At 46.4% G+C, this 13,221-nt stretch overlaps 1 non-coding gene across 1 annotated transcript; it reads left to right on the top strand.

The window, feature by feature from the left end:
• Positions 1-57: 57 nt before the first annotated feature.
• Positions 58-148, top strand: TRNAR-UCU (transfer RNA arginine (anticodon UCU)). The gene is given in 2 exon segments: positions 58-94; positions 113-148. It is a non-coding gene; the product is annotated as a tRNA-Arg (tRNA).
• The last annotated feature ends 13,073 nt before the right edge of the window (positions 149-13,221 follow it).

Raw genomic sequence — 13,221 nt, 5'->3', positions numbered from 1 at the left:
TGAAAGCTCTATGTGGTTTAGTTACATCATACTGCTTTCATTAACAGCACTCTGAGTGGCTCTGTGGCGCAATGGATAGCGCATTGGACTTCTAGCATGAGTGATTGAAGACATTCAAAGGTTGTGGGTTCGAGTCCCACCAGAGTCGCATTTTACTAAGAGTGAATATTAATGCTTCTGAAGCTCCCCTAATTCTAGTACAGTCAGAAAATATAACACTGTATGCAGGGGTATGAATTAATCAGTGCTGTGCTAGAGTCCTGTTGCATCATAGAGCAAAGCTGGTAATTCCCCTCGGGTTCTTACAGCAAACTATCTACATGCATTTTCAGGTATGCATTTACATACTGCACGAAACGTTGAAACTATAAAACACAGTTTGCAGGTCATTCACATCTCCATAGCTATTTGTGGTTGTAAATGGGAAAGAACCCTACAGCTGGACACTGAGGTCAGCCCCAAATCAAACTGAATAGGAATGAACATTTCTGCAAGGATTCCCTTAGATGTCCTGCCAGATTTTTGCTGATTATGGGTATGAGAAGTATTCTTCACAAACAACTGTATGAATCCACGTGTTGACTTCATTGTATAAACGCTAGAAAAAAAATTCTCAAAGTTAGAGTGAATCGCTTTCTGTATGTAACACTGCCATCTAGTGGTCCAGCAAAGTTTCTCAAAAGTGCTAAAAAGTTTCTGGGAAATTTGTGTATACTGGTGGTGGCAAAGGTAAAACGCAACTCACTAATTAGGGCTCTTTCACATCGAGACCATTTTCTGCTTTTTAACGCAAAGTCAAAGCTTTGCGTTAACCAAGGTAAAATGAAAATCCATAGACTTTAATTTTAACTTTACATCTGACACTGCGTTTTGGTGCTTTGCGGTTCGACGCACCCGGGAGCTTTTAATCATCCGGCGCCGGTGTTTCCCGTCGGGTAAATGGATAACTACCGCCATTGACTGCGTTGCACCGCAACATCCCGATGACACGCCGCAGGCCATAACGCGTGCAGGATAACGGCTCCTGCGCGCGTTTTAGATGTGAAAGAAGCCTTAGGGCCTGGATACTGCTGAGCACAAACAATTTTTTACAATTGTTTTAATTGTGATTTGTGATTGGCTAAAAGTCCTTCAACAGGAAGTTGCAATGTCTCCTGGGATTTGACTTTGAAAAAACGAAATGCAGTCACATCACGTTTTTTTGTGTGTGATTTTTCAGACAGCACTCAAAAACTCTGCTGTCACTTAGATTGCAATTTTCAAAAATCGCATCGTGTACAGTTCATCATGGTTTTCATTCTTTTTAAAAAGGCTTTGCAATTGAAAAAACACATACGATTATAAAAAGGCAGCGCAACACAAGCACTGTGTACAGGTCCTTAGGCTGTATTCCCACTTGAGCTAAGAAACAGACACTTTTTGTCTGTTCTCTGCTTATTTTATAAATGGGAGCTGTTACATACATCACTCCACAACAGATCCCTGAGATCAGTTGTGGTAAGTGGGCTGCACTTTTGTGCAGACCTCGATAATACCGGGCAGGCATATGGCCTATGGATGTAGCCTCAGGCTACAGCTGGGACCATCAGAGTGGACACTACAATGTCTGCTCCCACTGGCTGCACGTGGTCTGGCTCAAGTGGGAACCGAGAAGGGTTCACAACTGTCCGTCTTTAGACAGACAGTCCGTACAAAAGAAGGCAATGATGGGCTGTCTGTACTTGCCCGTACCTTCTTCTGTGGGTGTCCATTCCTTTAAAGGAACTCTGAGGAGTGACGAATTTAAAAGAATACACTTACCTGGGGCTTCTTCCAGCTCACCTTAGGAGGAGAGGTCCTGCAGCGTCCTCCTGGCTCGTCACCTTCAGCCTCCCCCAGCCCCCCGTTATCGGCGTCACCCGGGCCTGGTGTCAGCCGGGTCTTCCTGGTTAATGATGCAATGCGTCATCACGGTGGCCGCGCATGCGCAGACCTGTCACGGCGGCCGCTGTGATGACGCGGAGCGGCCGGCGTGATGACGCATTGCGTCATTGACCATGAAGACCCGGCCGACACCAGGCCCAGGTGTCGCCAATAACGGGGGGCCGGCGGAGGCTGAAGGAGATGAGCCAGGAGGACGCTGTGGGACCTTGCCGCCTACCCTGAGCTGTAAGAAGCTCCAGGTAAGTGTATTCTTTTAAATTCGGGCACTCCTCGGGAGTCCCTTTAATGCAGGGATGTCAAACCGGTCCTTCAAGGGCAGAGGTCCTCACACATTTCTGATACAGCTCAAATTAACTGATGGGTCTGAATCAGGAAAGGTGTAGTCCATAAGGTCGAACACATTCCTCTTTCTCAGTCCATACTAATCACTAGCATGGATCTGGCTTTCCATGCCTGGAGTTTGACACCTGTGCTTTAATGATGAGACCTCAGCTCAGTCCAGAATCTCTAGTGTGTTGCCCATGTGTCACTTCACACAAGAAGCTTTTCAAGGCGTTTAAATAAAAGTAACACGCTGGAGCTGCATACACAGACTGTTCAGAAAGGTTGCTAATAGAAAACACCAGACAGGTATGAAATAACCAGCTGCAACCATTAACTTAGCTTTTAAAACAAAATGTGAAAACGTGACCATGCCCACAGATTAGCCTCATTCACAATACAGTACTTAAAAGTGCACTGCTGACTCCGCCCCATGCGTCCAAAAGTTTGAACAGATTGTGTAGGTAAGTTGTCATACTACATGAAAGTGGTAAAACTGGCCAATCAATATTGGACATGTGCATGCCTCCATATTGAGCAGCTCTAGTTATTATCCTTTGTAAGATCCACTCCACTGACTGGTCCGCAGACTGTATGCTTGTGGCACATGAGAAATTCAGTTTTATCTAAAAAAAAAAAATAAAAAAAATAAAATAAAATGAGATACTTCCCTTAGTAGTGGGATCCTCTTTACCTATGCAACTCAAAACTTAGGAAGCAGGCATGTATTGTGAAGCAGTCCTCATGCCCACCCTTAATCCCCTTAATTGTCCACCTCCCTCCACTGTCACCTGAAAGCCCCCCTCAGCCTTTTCTGATTTGAACAGTAGTGTGCAGGCGCTGATGCAGAGGTGTGCATCCTTGATTGCGCACCTGCAGCCGGGAGTGCTCTGTGTATGACGTCGCTTTTGACGTTGTGCGCATGCGCAGAGCACTCCCAGTTGCGTGATTAAGGACAAATATATAAAGTTGAAAAAGGATCAATCAAATCCTGCCTAGGTGGAATTTGGACCATTTTTAAGTTGCATAAACAAAAATTTTGCAAAGAAGGAAGTGCTAAAACGATGGCACTGCAGACAACAAACTTCTATTGGGATGGAGGGAGAGGGGGAGGCAGCTCATACCACACAGTCAGGTACAGTCTGGTGACACCATGCGTGCTCAGGCAACAGAAAGTCTGTATGTAGAAGGAGAGGGATGAAGCGCCGGCACTGCTGTAAGTCACGTTTATTTAGGTCAGCAAAACATCAAAGTGCGTATACATGCAGGCATGAAGACATAATGGTGAAGACACGTACCCCTTGGTGGATGATGGTGGCGTGCTGGTGGGTGCAGAGGGAGGAAGAGCCTGACGGCCGTTTCGCGCTATGCGCTTCTACGGAGGCTGCAAATGAGGATATGGGACAAGCAGCCTAAATACTTTTACTAGGCGGCGTGCGGCGTTCTACCGCTGAAGGTCCCGCCCCTCTACCATCACTGGTCCTTCCGCCTCGGCTGCGTACAGCAGAAGCGGCCCGAGGCGGATGACGTCAGGTATTCCCCAGCGACGGTGGCCTGTATGGGGAAACACTTAGATTAGGTTACCCAGGCAACAATTGCATCTCGGGCCACCCCGTCGTCTGGGAAGATGTGCTGCCATCTTGTGGCATATTTTGTAATTGCAGCTTCATAGGCGGCCATACGTGCAAAGTGTAACACTTAAACAGGGGGCATAATGTGATGAGCAAGTGTGTGCTAAAAACATATGTAAAATTTGGGACTCTGGATGGGCCCTGAAAAGTGCAAAATTAGTACATGGGTGGATATGTGAACAATTTGTAGCAACCACTAATTGTGTGTGTGGGATAAGGCCATGAAGCATGCAAAAACTGGGATCATGGCAAGGAGGTGCTAAAACCATCCATATTTGTGTGTGATGCACCCTGCACATATGACTGTAAACAAACCTGAAGTGATGATTAAAAACAGGGAGGGGGAAAAAGAGTTAAAAACAACCAATCTGGAACGGCTATTTAGAGGGAAACAGGAGGGGGAGGGGAGAGGGAGAGAAATTACATAGTACCCTGGACAATATATCCTCATCGTATTTATATCTTTAAATTATTTTTTAGGAGCAGAGAGTGGCCATATTTTATCAGGGAGTAGGCAGACATATATGTGACTCCTCTATAGGGGTATTATTAACATTCAGTATATTCAAGAAAAACAGAGATAGACTATAGCTAAGGGCTCATGAATGCACATGGCCCACAATTATCATATCTGTGGGTCCAAAAAACATGCAAGGTCAGTGTGATCATTCATGCCCAGGGGGCCCATCGCATCAGACTGTAATGTTATCCGTGCTTCTTCTCTCTTTAGAATTCTTTCCCTGTTGCCTCCGCGTCTCGGGGGCAACACATGTTTCAAACCGGCAAAAGTCAATTTTGTGGGGTCCCCCTGATGGACTTCTCTAATATGGGTAATGACCCGAGTGGAGCCTTTGCCTGATTCAATAGAATGGAAATGCTCACGATATCTCCTTGTAAGTGGCCTCGTGGTCTCTCCTATGTAAAATCTGCCACAGGGGCACCACAACGCATACACTACAAACGACGTTTGACACGTGATGAATTCCCGAGTGAAGCGCGAGAGGGGACCCACTTGATGTCGGGAGCCAGTGGCCATAAACTCGCACGACACGCACCTACCGCACCGGTGGTTTCCCTGTGGCAGATGGTCACTTAACCAGTTCCCATTCTTTTGCGAGATGAACTCGCTCCTAGTGACTCTGGATCCAATTGTTGGAGCCCTCCTATATGAGAAAAGAGGTCCATCTTTAACTAGGGGCCTCAAAAGGGGATCCCCAAGGAGAATGTCCCAGTTTTTCTTCGTAATTTCCTTCAATTTGTTGGTCATAGGGGAATACTGGAATGTGAATGGGACTTGGCCCTCATTGAGGGATCTTCCCTTACGTTTCTGTCTCATAAGGAGGTCCTTCCTATCAATCTTATGCACCGCCTTAAAGGCTTTCTGGATTGTTTCCTGTTCGTATCCCCTACTCAATAATCTACCTCCTAAATCCTCTGACTGCATGATGAAAGCGTTCTCCTCTGCATTGTTCCTCCGCAGCCTGAGGAACTGACTATATGGTATTGACTGAGTTACATATTGGGGATGGAAGCTTGATTTATGTAGGAGGGCGTTTGAGGCAGTGGGTTTCCGAAAACCTCTGGGGACCAAGATATCATTTTGGACGACCAGTTCCAGATCTAAAAAGGGCACTCTACACTCACTGATAGTGGCAGTAAAGGCCATATTCATTGGATTATTACTGATGTACGCCACAAAATCATGGAAAGCTGCACAAGTCCCGGACCAGAAAATGAGGATGTCGTCCACGTACCTGGACCACATCCTGAGTTGCCCGCGGAAAGGATTGGCATCTGTGTGGATGTATATTTCCTCAAACCATGCCAAAAAGATGTTGGCATAGGTGCAGGAGACCGCCGTACCCATGGCTGTTCCCGCCACCTGCCAGTACCAACTCCCGTCGAAAAGAAAAGCGTTGTGGGTCAAAACAAAGGTGAGACATTCACACAAGAAGTCCTTATATTCATTACTTATGTTAGTTCTGTCTAGGAACACTCTCACAGCCCGCACCCCCAAATGGCTTTCATTGAACAAGCCATTCGCTTGCAAGACATCGTCTTGGAGCGTACCAAACAAGAACATTCCAAAACAATTAAAGAGATAGAAACAACAAAGGCTCAGTATCAAGGTCTGGTGAGCCGGGAGCAATATATGAAAACATTAAAACGCATAGACAAGAAACTGACCGTGCTACAAGATACTATTAAAGAGAGGAAGTTGCGGAAGTTCCAAAGAGATAAAGAGGACTACTCACTGAAGCGTTTCTTCTCTTGGCAAAAGACCAGAACATCCAAGAGCCCAAGGAGGGGTAGAGGCCACTGGACAACCGACTCTGAGTCGAGTGACGAAGAGAGAGGGAAACCAAAAGGCCAACCCAGTGATTCCAACTCAGAGACCCGCCCTTTAGGCGGAGGACAAGGAGGGGGAGAGGCAGGAAGAAAACAACAACAAAAAAGGAAAGGGAGAAGGATCTCCTGGGAGGACAGGAGGAATCCAGCCCATCCGAAACGGAGAAAGAACTAACTCTACTGGATCAGACCAATGAACAGTTGGAGATTTTGAATTTAACAGACTGCCAGTTACCTGAAGGCACGATCTCCCTGCTGCAAAAAGGCCTCAATTTCAGTATTTCCACCAACTTTGATTATAGCCAGTTTAAAATTGATCTGTACAAGAATATAAGGCGTTTGAACATACAATTACAATTCCTGAAGAGGGATTCCATCACCAGGAAACAAGGAAATATGGGTCGACATTCCACAGTAATTAGTGCCTTGGGATTCAGCCCTGGAATAGAATGGGATCAACAAGATCTCCTAAATTTGGAAATCCTACGGGAATTAGAGGGAACAGATGTCCATCAGCCGGAACAACCTAATTTTAGGGCTTGTAGATCGACATCACCATTCCCTGTACAGCCGGGTTCAAGTCTGGATATTTTCCAAAAGATAATGGAGAAAGATATGAGAGCTGAGATATATCCACAACCCCCAGGGAACCTAACATCACAGGAAGAGAGAGCCCTAAAGTGGCTACAAAAGAGGCCTGACCTCCAGATTAAGAATGCAGATAAGGGAGGAAGCATTGTTATCATGACAGAACAGCAATATAAGCAAGAGGCCCTAAGGCAACTCCAGGATACTAGCACATATAGGCCCTTACATCAGGATCCCACAGTAGGCTACCAGGCTAGATTAAGATCCCTCCTAAGACGGGGCGCAGAGCAAGGTCTAATTAACACCAAATTGGCCAATGATCTGCTCCCCGATTTTCCCATTAGGCCAGTATGGTACCACGTACCGAAGGTGCACAAGTCCCGGACTAGTCCCCCGGGCCGGCCCATTGTCTCGGGCATTGGGTCGGTGACGGAACGGTTGTCCAGGTACTTGGACCACGTCCTGAGACCCCTTTTAGGTGAGATTCCATCTCACCTGGGGGACACACTGGATGTCCTCAGGGGGATTGAAGGTCTTACGTGGATTCGGGGCGACACCCTTGCCACTATTGACGTGGAGAGCCTATACAGCCGCATCCCCCATGATTTGGGGGTGCGGGCTGTGAGAGTGTTCCTAGACAGAACTGACATAAGTAATGAATATAAGGACTTCTTGTGTGAATGTCTCACCTTTGTTTTGACCCACAACGCTTTTCTTTTCGACGGGAGTTGGTACTGGCAGGTGGCGGGAACAGCCATGGGTACGGCGGTCTCCTGCACCTATGCCAACATCTTTTTGGCATGGTTTGAGGAAATATACATCCACACAGATGCCAATCCTTTCCGCGGGCAACTCAGGATGTGGTCCAGGTACGTGGACGACATCCTCATTTTCTGGTCCGGGACTTGTGCAGCTTTCCATGATTTTGTGGCGTACATCAGTAATAATCCAATGAATATGGCCTTTACTGCCACTATCAGTGAGTGTAGAGTGCCCTTTTTAGATCTGGAACTGGTCGTCCAAAATGATATCTTGGTCCCCAGAGGTTTTCGGAAACCCACTGCCTCAAACGCCCTCCTACATAAATCAAGCTTCCATCCCCAATATGTAACTCAGTCAATACCATATAGACAGTTCCTCAGGCTGCGGAGGAACAATGCAGAGGAGAACGCTTTCATCATGCAGTCAGAGGATTTAGGAGGTAGATTATTGAGTAGGGGATATGAACAGGAAACAATCCAGAAAGCCTTTAAGGCGGTGCATAAGATTGATAGGAAGGACCTCCTTATGAGACAGAAACGTAAGGGAAGATCCCTCAATGAGGGCCAAGTCCCATTCACATTCCAGTATTCCCCTATGACCAACAAATTGAAGGAAATTACGAAGAAAAACTGGGACATTCTCCTTGGGGATCCCCTTTTGAGGCCCCTAGTTAAAGATGGACCTCTTTTCTCATATAGGAGGGCTCCAACAATTGGATCCAGAGTCACTAGGAGCGAGTTCATCTCGCAAAAGAATGGGAACTGGTTAAGTGACCATCTGCCACAGGGAAACCACCGGTGCGGTAGGTGCGTGTCGTGCGAGTTTATGGCCACTGGCTCCCGACATCAAGTGGGTCCCCTCTCGCGCTTCACTCAGGAATTCATCACGTGTCAAACGTCGTTTGTAGTGTATGCGTTGTGGTGCCCCTGTGGCAGATTTTACATAGGAGGGACCACGAGGCCACTTACAAGGAGATATCGTGAGCATTTCCATTCTATTGAATCAGGCAAAGGCTCCACTCGGGTCATTACCCATATTAGAGAAGTCCATCAGGGGGACCCCACAAAATTGACTTTTGCCGGTTTGAAACATGTGTTGCCCCCGAGACGCGGAGGCAACAGGGAAAGAATTCTAAAGAGAAGAAGCACGGATAATATTACAGTCTGATGCGATGGGCCCCCTGGGCATGAATGATCACACTGACCTTGCATGTTTTTTGGACCCACAGATATGATAATTGTGGGCCATGTGCATTCATGAGCCCTTAGCTATAGTCTATCTCTGTTTTTCTTGAATATACTGAATGTTAATAATACCCCTATAGAGGAGTCACATATATGTCTGCCTACTCCCTGATAAAATATGGCCACTCTCTGCTCCTAAGATATAATTTAAAGATATAAATACGATGAGGATATATTGTCCAGGGTACTATGTAATTTCTCTCCCTCTCCCCTCCCCCTCCTGTTTCCCTCTAAATAGCCGTTCCAGATTGGTTGTTTTTAACTCTTTTTCCCCCTCCCTGTTTTTAATCATCACTTCAGGTTTGTTTACAGTCATATGTGCAGGGTGCATCACACACAAATATGGATGGTTTTAGCACCTCCTTGCCATGATCCCAGTTTTTGCATGCTTCATGGCCTTATCCCACACACACAATTAGTGGTTGCTACAAATTGTTCACATATCCACCCATGTACTAATTTTGCACTTTTCAGGGCCCATCCAGAGTCCCAAATTTTACATATGTTTTTAGCACACACTTGCTCATCACATTATGCCCCCTGTTTAAGTGTTACACTTTGCACGTATGGCCGCCTATGAAGCTGCAATTACAAAATATGCCACAAGATGGCAGCACATCTTCCCAGACGACGGGGTGGCCCGAGATGCAATTGTTGCCTGGGTAACCTAATCTAAGTGTTTCCCCATACAGGCCACCGTCGCTGGGGAATACCTGACGTCATCCGCCTCGGGCCGCTTCTGCTGTACGCAGCCGAGGCGGAAGGACCAGTGATGGTAGAGGGGCGGGACCTTCAGCGGTAGAACGCCGCACGCCGCCTAGTAAAAGTATTTAGGCTGCTTGTCCCATATCCTCATTTGCAGCCTCCGTAGAAGCGCATAGCGCGAAACGGCCGTCAGGCTCTTCCTCCCTCTGCACCCACCAGCACGCCACCATCATCCACCAAGGGGTACGTGTCTTCACCATTATGTCTTCATGCCTGCATGTATACGCACTTTGATGTTTTGCTGACCTAAATAAACGTGACTTACAGCAGTGCCGGCGCTTCATCCCTCTCCTTCTACATAAACAAAAATTTCCATAATCTGTATGACCTAAGAACATTTTGCATCTCATTAACCATCTCTACCAGTGTGGTGTGCAGAAGCTGTGGGGCAGCTAGCTGAAAATATTTCTTTCCACTCATGACTAGGCTCCTACATGCAGTCCCCCCAAGTGTCCCAGATCCTGCGGGGCTGTCCCGATTTGGGGGGGGGAGGGCCCTCCTGCTATCACGTACCACCCCCCGGGCTGGCATTACCTTCCTCCCTCCCTCTAAATAGGCCCCCCTAATTGTGTGTGACGTCATAGGAAACAGGAAGCAGAGAAGAGCCAGCTGTCGGTACACGAGGAAGGACAGTAAGATGACCGCCCGCTCTGCTGCGCAAACTTACTCTGCAAGCAGGGGGACACACACAGTTAGGGGGGTCTATTCAGAGGGAGGAATGTGATGCTGGCCCAGCATCCCGCATTGGCGCAGCTGTTGCCTCTATCATTTTTTTTGCCTCCTCTCTGCCCAGGGCATCTTTCTCCCCACCCAAAGTGGCACCCTCCATCCCACCCACAAGCAAACCCCTCCTACCCACTGACACCCACCTCCCCAAGCCAGGTAACCCCCTCCTACCCACTAGCAACCCCCTTCTACTCACTGGCACCTACCTCCCCACCCAAAGGCACCCTCCTCCCTACCCAGTGGCATCTTCCTCCCTACCCACTAGCACCTTCCTCCCCAGCCACTGGCAGCCCCCTTCTACCCACTGGCACCCACTCCCCTATCTAAAGGCACCATCCTTCTTCCCATTGACACCTTCCTCCCCCACCCAGTGGCACCCTCCTTTCCACCCAGTGTCACACACTCCCACCCACTGGCACTCTCCTCCCTCCCACTGTCACCCTCCTGCAAAATCTAGGGTGTGGCTTAAGGCTGCACAGAGGGAGTGGCTTAAGTGTCCCTCTTTTTACATTCAGTAAAAAAGCAGGCATTTTTATTCCTGAGAAACGTTTTCTTGTCAGTAGCAATCACACCATTGATTCGTATTGCTGGGTTCATACAAACATTATGATCAGATTTGCATCTGGGTGCAGGTTGAGTGTCGGTATAGGCATACACCATTTGCCAAAAACCTGCTCAGCACTGCACAATCACCATAAGCAATTGTGTCCAGAGGAAGGGGGAAGACAAAGTGTAAAGGTAGCCATACATCTAGCGTTGCATGGGCAGATTCTGATAAGAGAGAGATCTGTCAGCTGCCCATACACCACAGGCCCATTGCAGATCAATTTCAGCATGAAATCTCTCGGGAATTGGCCTTGTGCGCCATATACGTCCGCCTCGCCGCTGTCCCCTAATGTAAAATGTCCCCCCCTGCCCCGTGTATATATTACCTCTCCACTGCCTCTGCTTGTCCCCCGCTGGCTTCCGGGATTCCCCCACTGCAAACACGCGTGGTTTCCTAGTAAAGGCGCGCGTGTGATGTCATACTCACCATACTAGGAAACCACAAGGGGCGTGCGTGTATGGAGAGAGTAATGTGCCCAGTGCAGCGGAGGGACAAACGCAGGCCGCGGACAGGTAATGTATACACTTTACAAGTGGCACCGGGGGGGGGGGGGGGGGGACAGCACAGGGGGTTTTGTCACATTTGTCGATCATTAGGGAATTGCAAGCCGTTACTGCCGCGCACCCTATCGTGCAACATCTTGCAGCATGCACAATCTAGAATGCAATACATTTTCATCCCGAAATTGGTCGCATTGTTGGTCGGGCATTAACTTGGCGGCACAGATTTTCATCCAATTTGATTATATTAATCGAATTGGATGGTCAATCGGCCAAGTCGCCTGATGTATGGCCACCTTAATACTTTCAACAAGTAGGGTGCAGCTAGCCCAATGCCTGGTACACACTTTCGATTAGGATTGACCAATCACTGACCAATTTTACCAACCATGTAGTATAAGGGTTTACCTACACAATCTGTTCATAGTATTCAATATCTGTTGACCTTCATGTTATATGGTGGAGGCAAAATTGAACAGTGATTGGCCAATCATAATTGAAAGTGTGTACCAAGCTTAACATGTACACACATCCAATTTTGGTTGACCAATGAGTGCCCAATTTTACTACTCCCGTGTAATATCAGAGCTTACCTACAAAATTTGTTCATAGTATTCAAAATCTGTTAGCTCTGTGAAGTGGTGAAATTGGCTAATCAAAATTGAATGTGTGTTCACACATTAATACTAAGTTCACAATTGAGCTTATTACACACTTTCAAGGTTCACAGTGGTCAGTTCCATAATTATAATGAGTGTGAACTGCAATGGAGACTGGATATAGACTTTAATAGAAAGCCTGCATGCGAGTTAGAATAAAGTGATCAGTTACAATGCAGTGCTGTGAACCGGCCCATAGAATTGTATAGGCAGTGAGTTGACATGCAGAATGATTCTGCAATTATTCTACCACTGACCACTGTGAACAGGGCCTCAATTATGATTGGCCAATCACTGACCAATTTTACCACCTCCATGCAGTATGAGGGTCAGCAGATATTGAATATAATGAGCACATTATGTAGGTAAACCATCATACTATATGGAGGTGGTAAAATTGGTCAGTGATTGGCCAATCATAATTGAAAGTGTGTACCAGGCTTAAATCCGTTGGGATGCAAATCTTCACAACAGATTTCAAAACTGGCAGCTCTTGGCGATGCGCACATCGCAGCTCACAGTACTTTGTTGTCAGTCATTTACAACATAGTTAAAGGACTTGCGAGGCAAAAGTGGTAAAAAAAAAGTTAAATACCTGGCTGCAAGTTTTATCCACAGAGGACGCCATCTGCACCCTCTGTTTCATTCCGCCGTGGTGTCATTTTTCTTTTTAGCCTGAGGTCGGAACCAGACCCATCCTGCCGCACCTGCGCAGTTGTCAACAGGGCTGTGGAGTCGGAGTTGAGGAGTCAGGACAATTTTTGGGTACCTGGAGTCGGGAGAAAATGCACCTACTCTGACTCCTAATGAATTTAAACTGTAATTAAAATAGAAAATATGATAAAATGTTCTATTTCTCAGATAATAGTCACAAATAATTTAAATATACAGTAATAGTTGTGCTTAGTTCGCAAAAATTAAAATAAACCAATCAAAAAATAGTTACTTGTACTACCCCGTATTTTTAAAGTCAAATATACATATCTGATTGTTACAGTATAGTATATAAGTGTACCGAGGAATCATATATATATATATATATATATATATATATATATATATATATATATATATATATATATATATATATATATATATATATATATATATATATATATATATATATATATATATATATATATACTA

Source organism: Hyperolius riggenbachi, chromosome 8 (assembly GCF_040937935.1).
Source record: "Hyperolius riggenbachi isolate aHypRig1 chromosome 8, aHypRig1.pri, whole genome shotgun sequence".
In the NCBI taxonomy this organism is placed as follows: Eukaryota; Metazoa; Chordata; class Amphibia; order Anura; family Hyperoliidae; genus Hyperolius; species Hyperolius riggenbachi.
The sequence above is the reverse complement of the archived record's forward strand: the minus strand, read 5'-3'. Positions and strand labels throughout refer to the sequence as shown.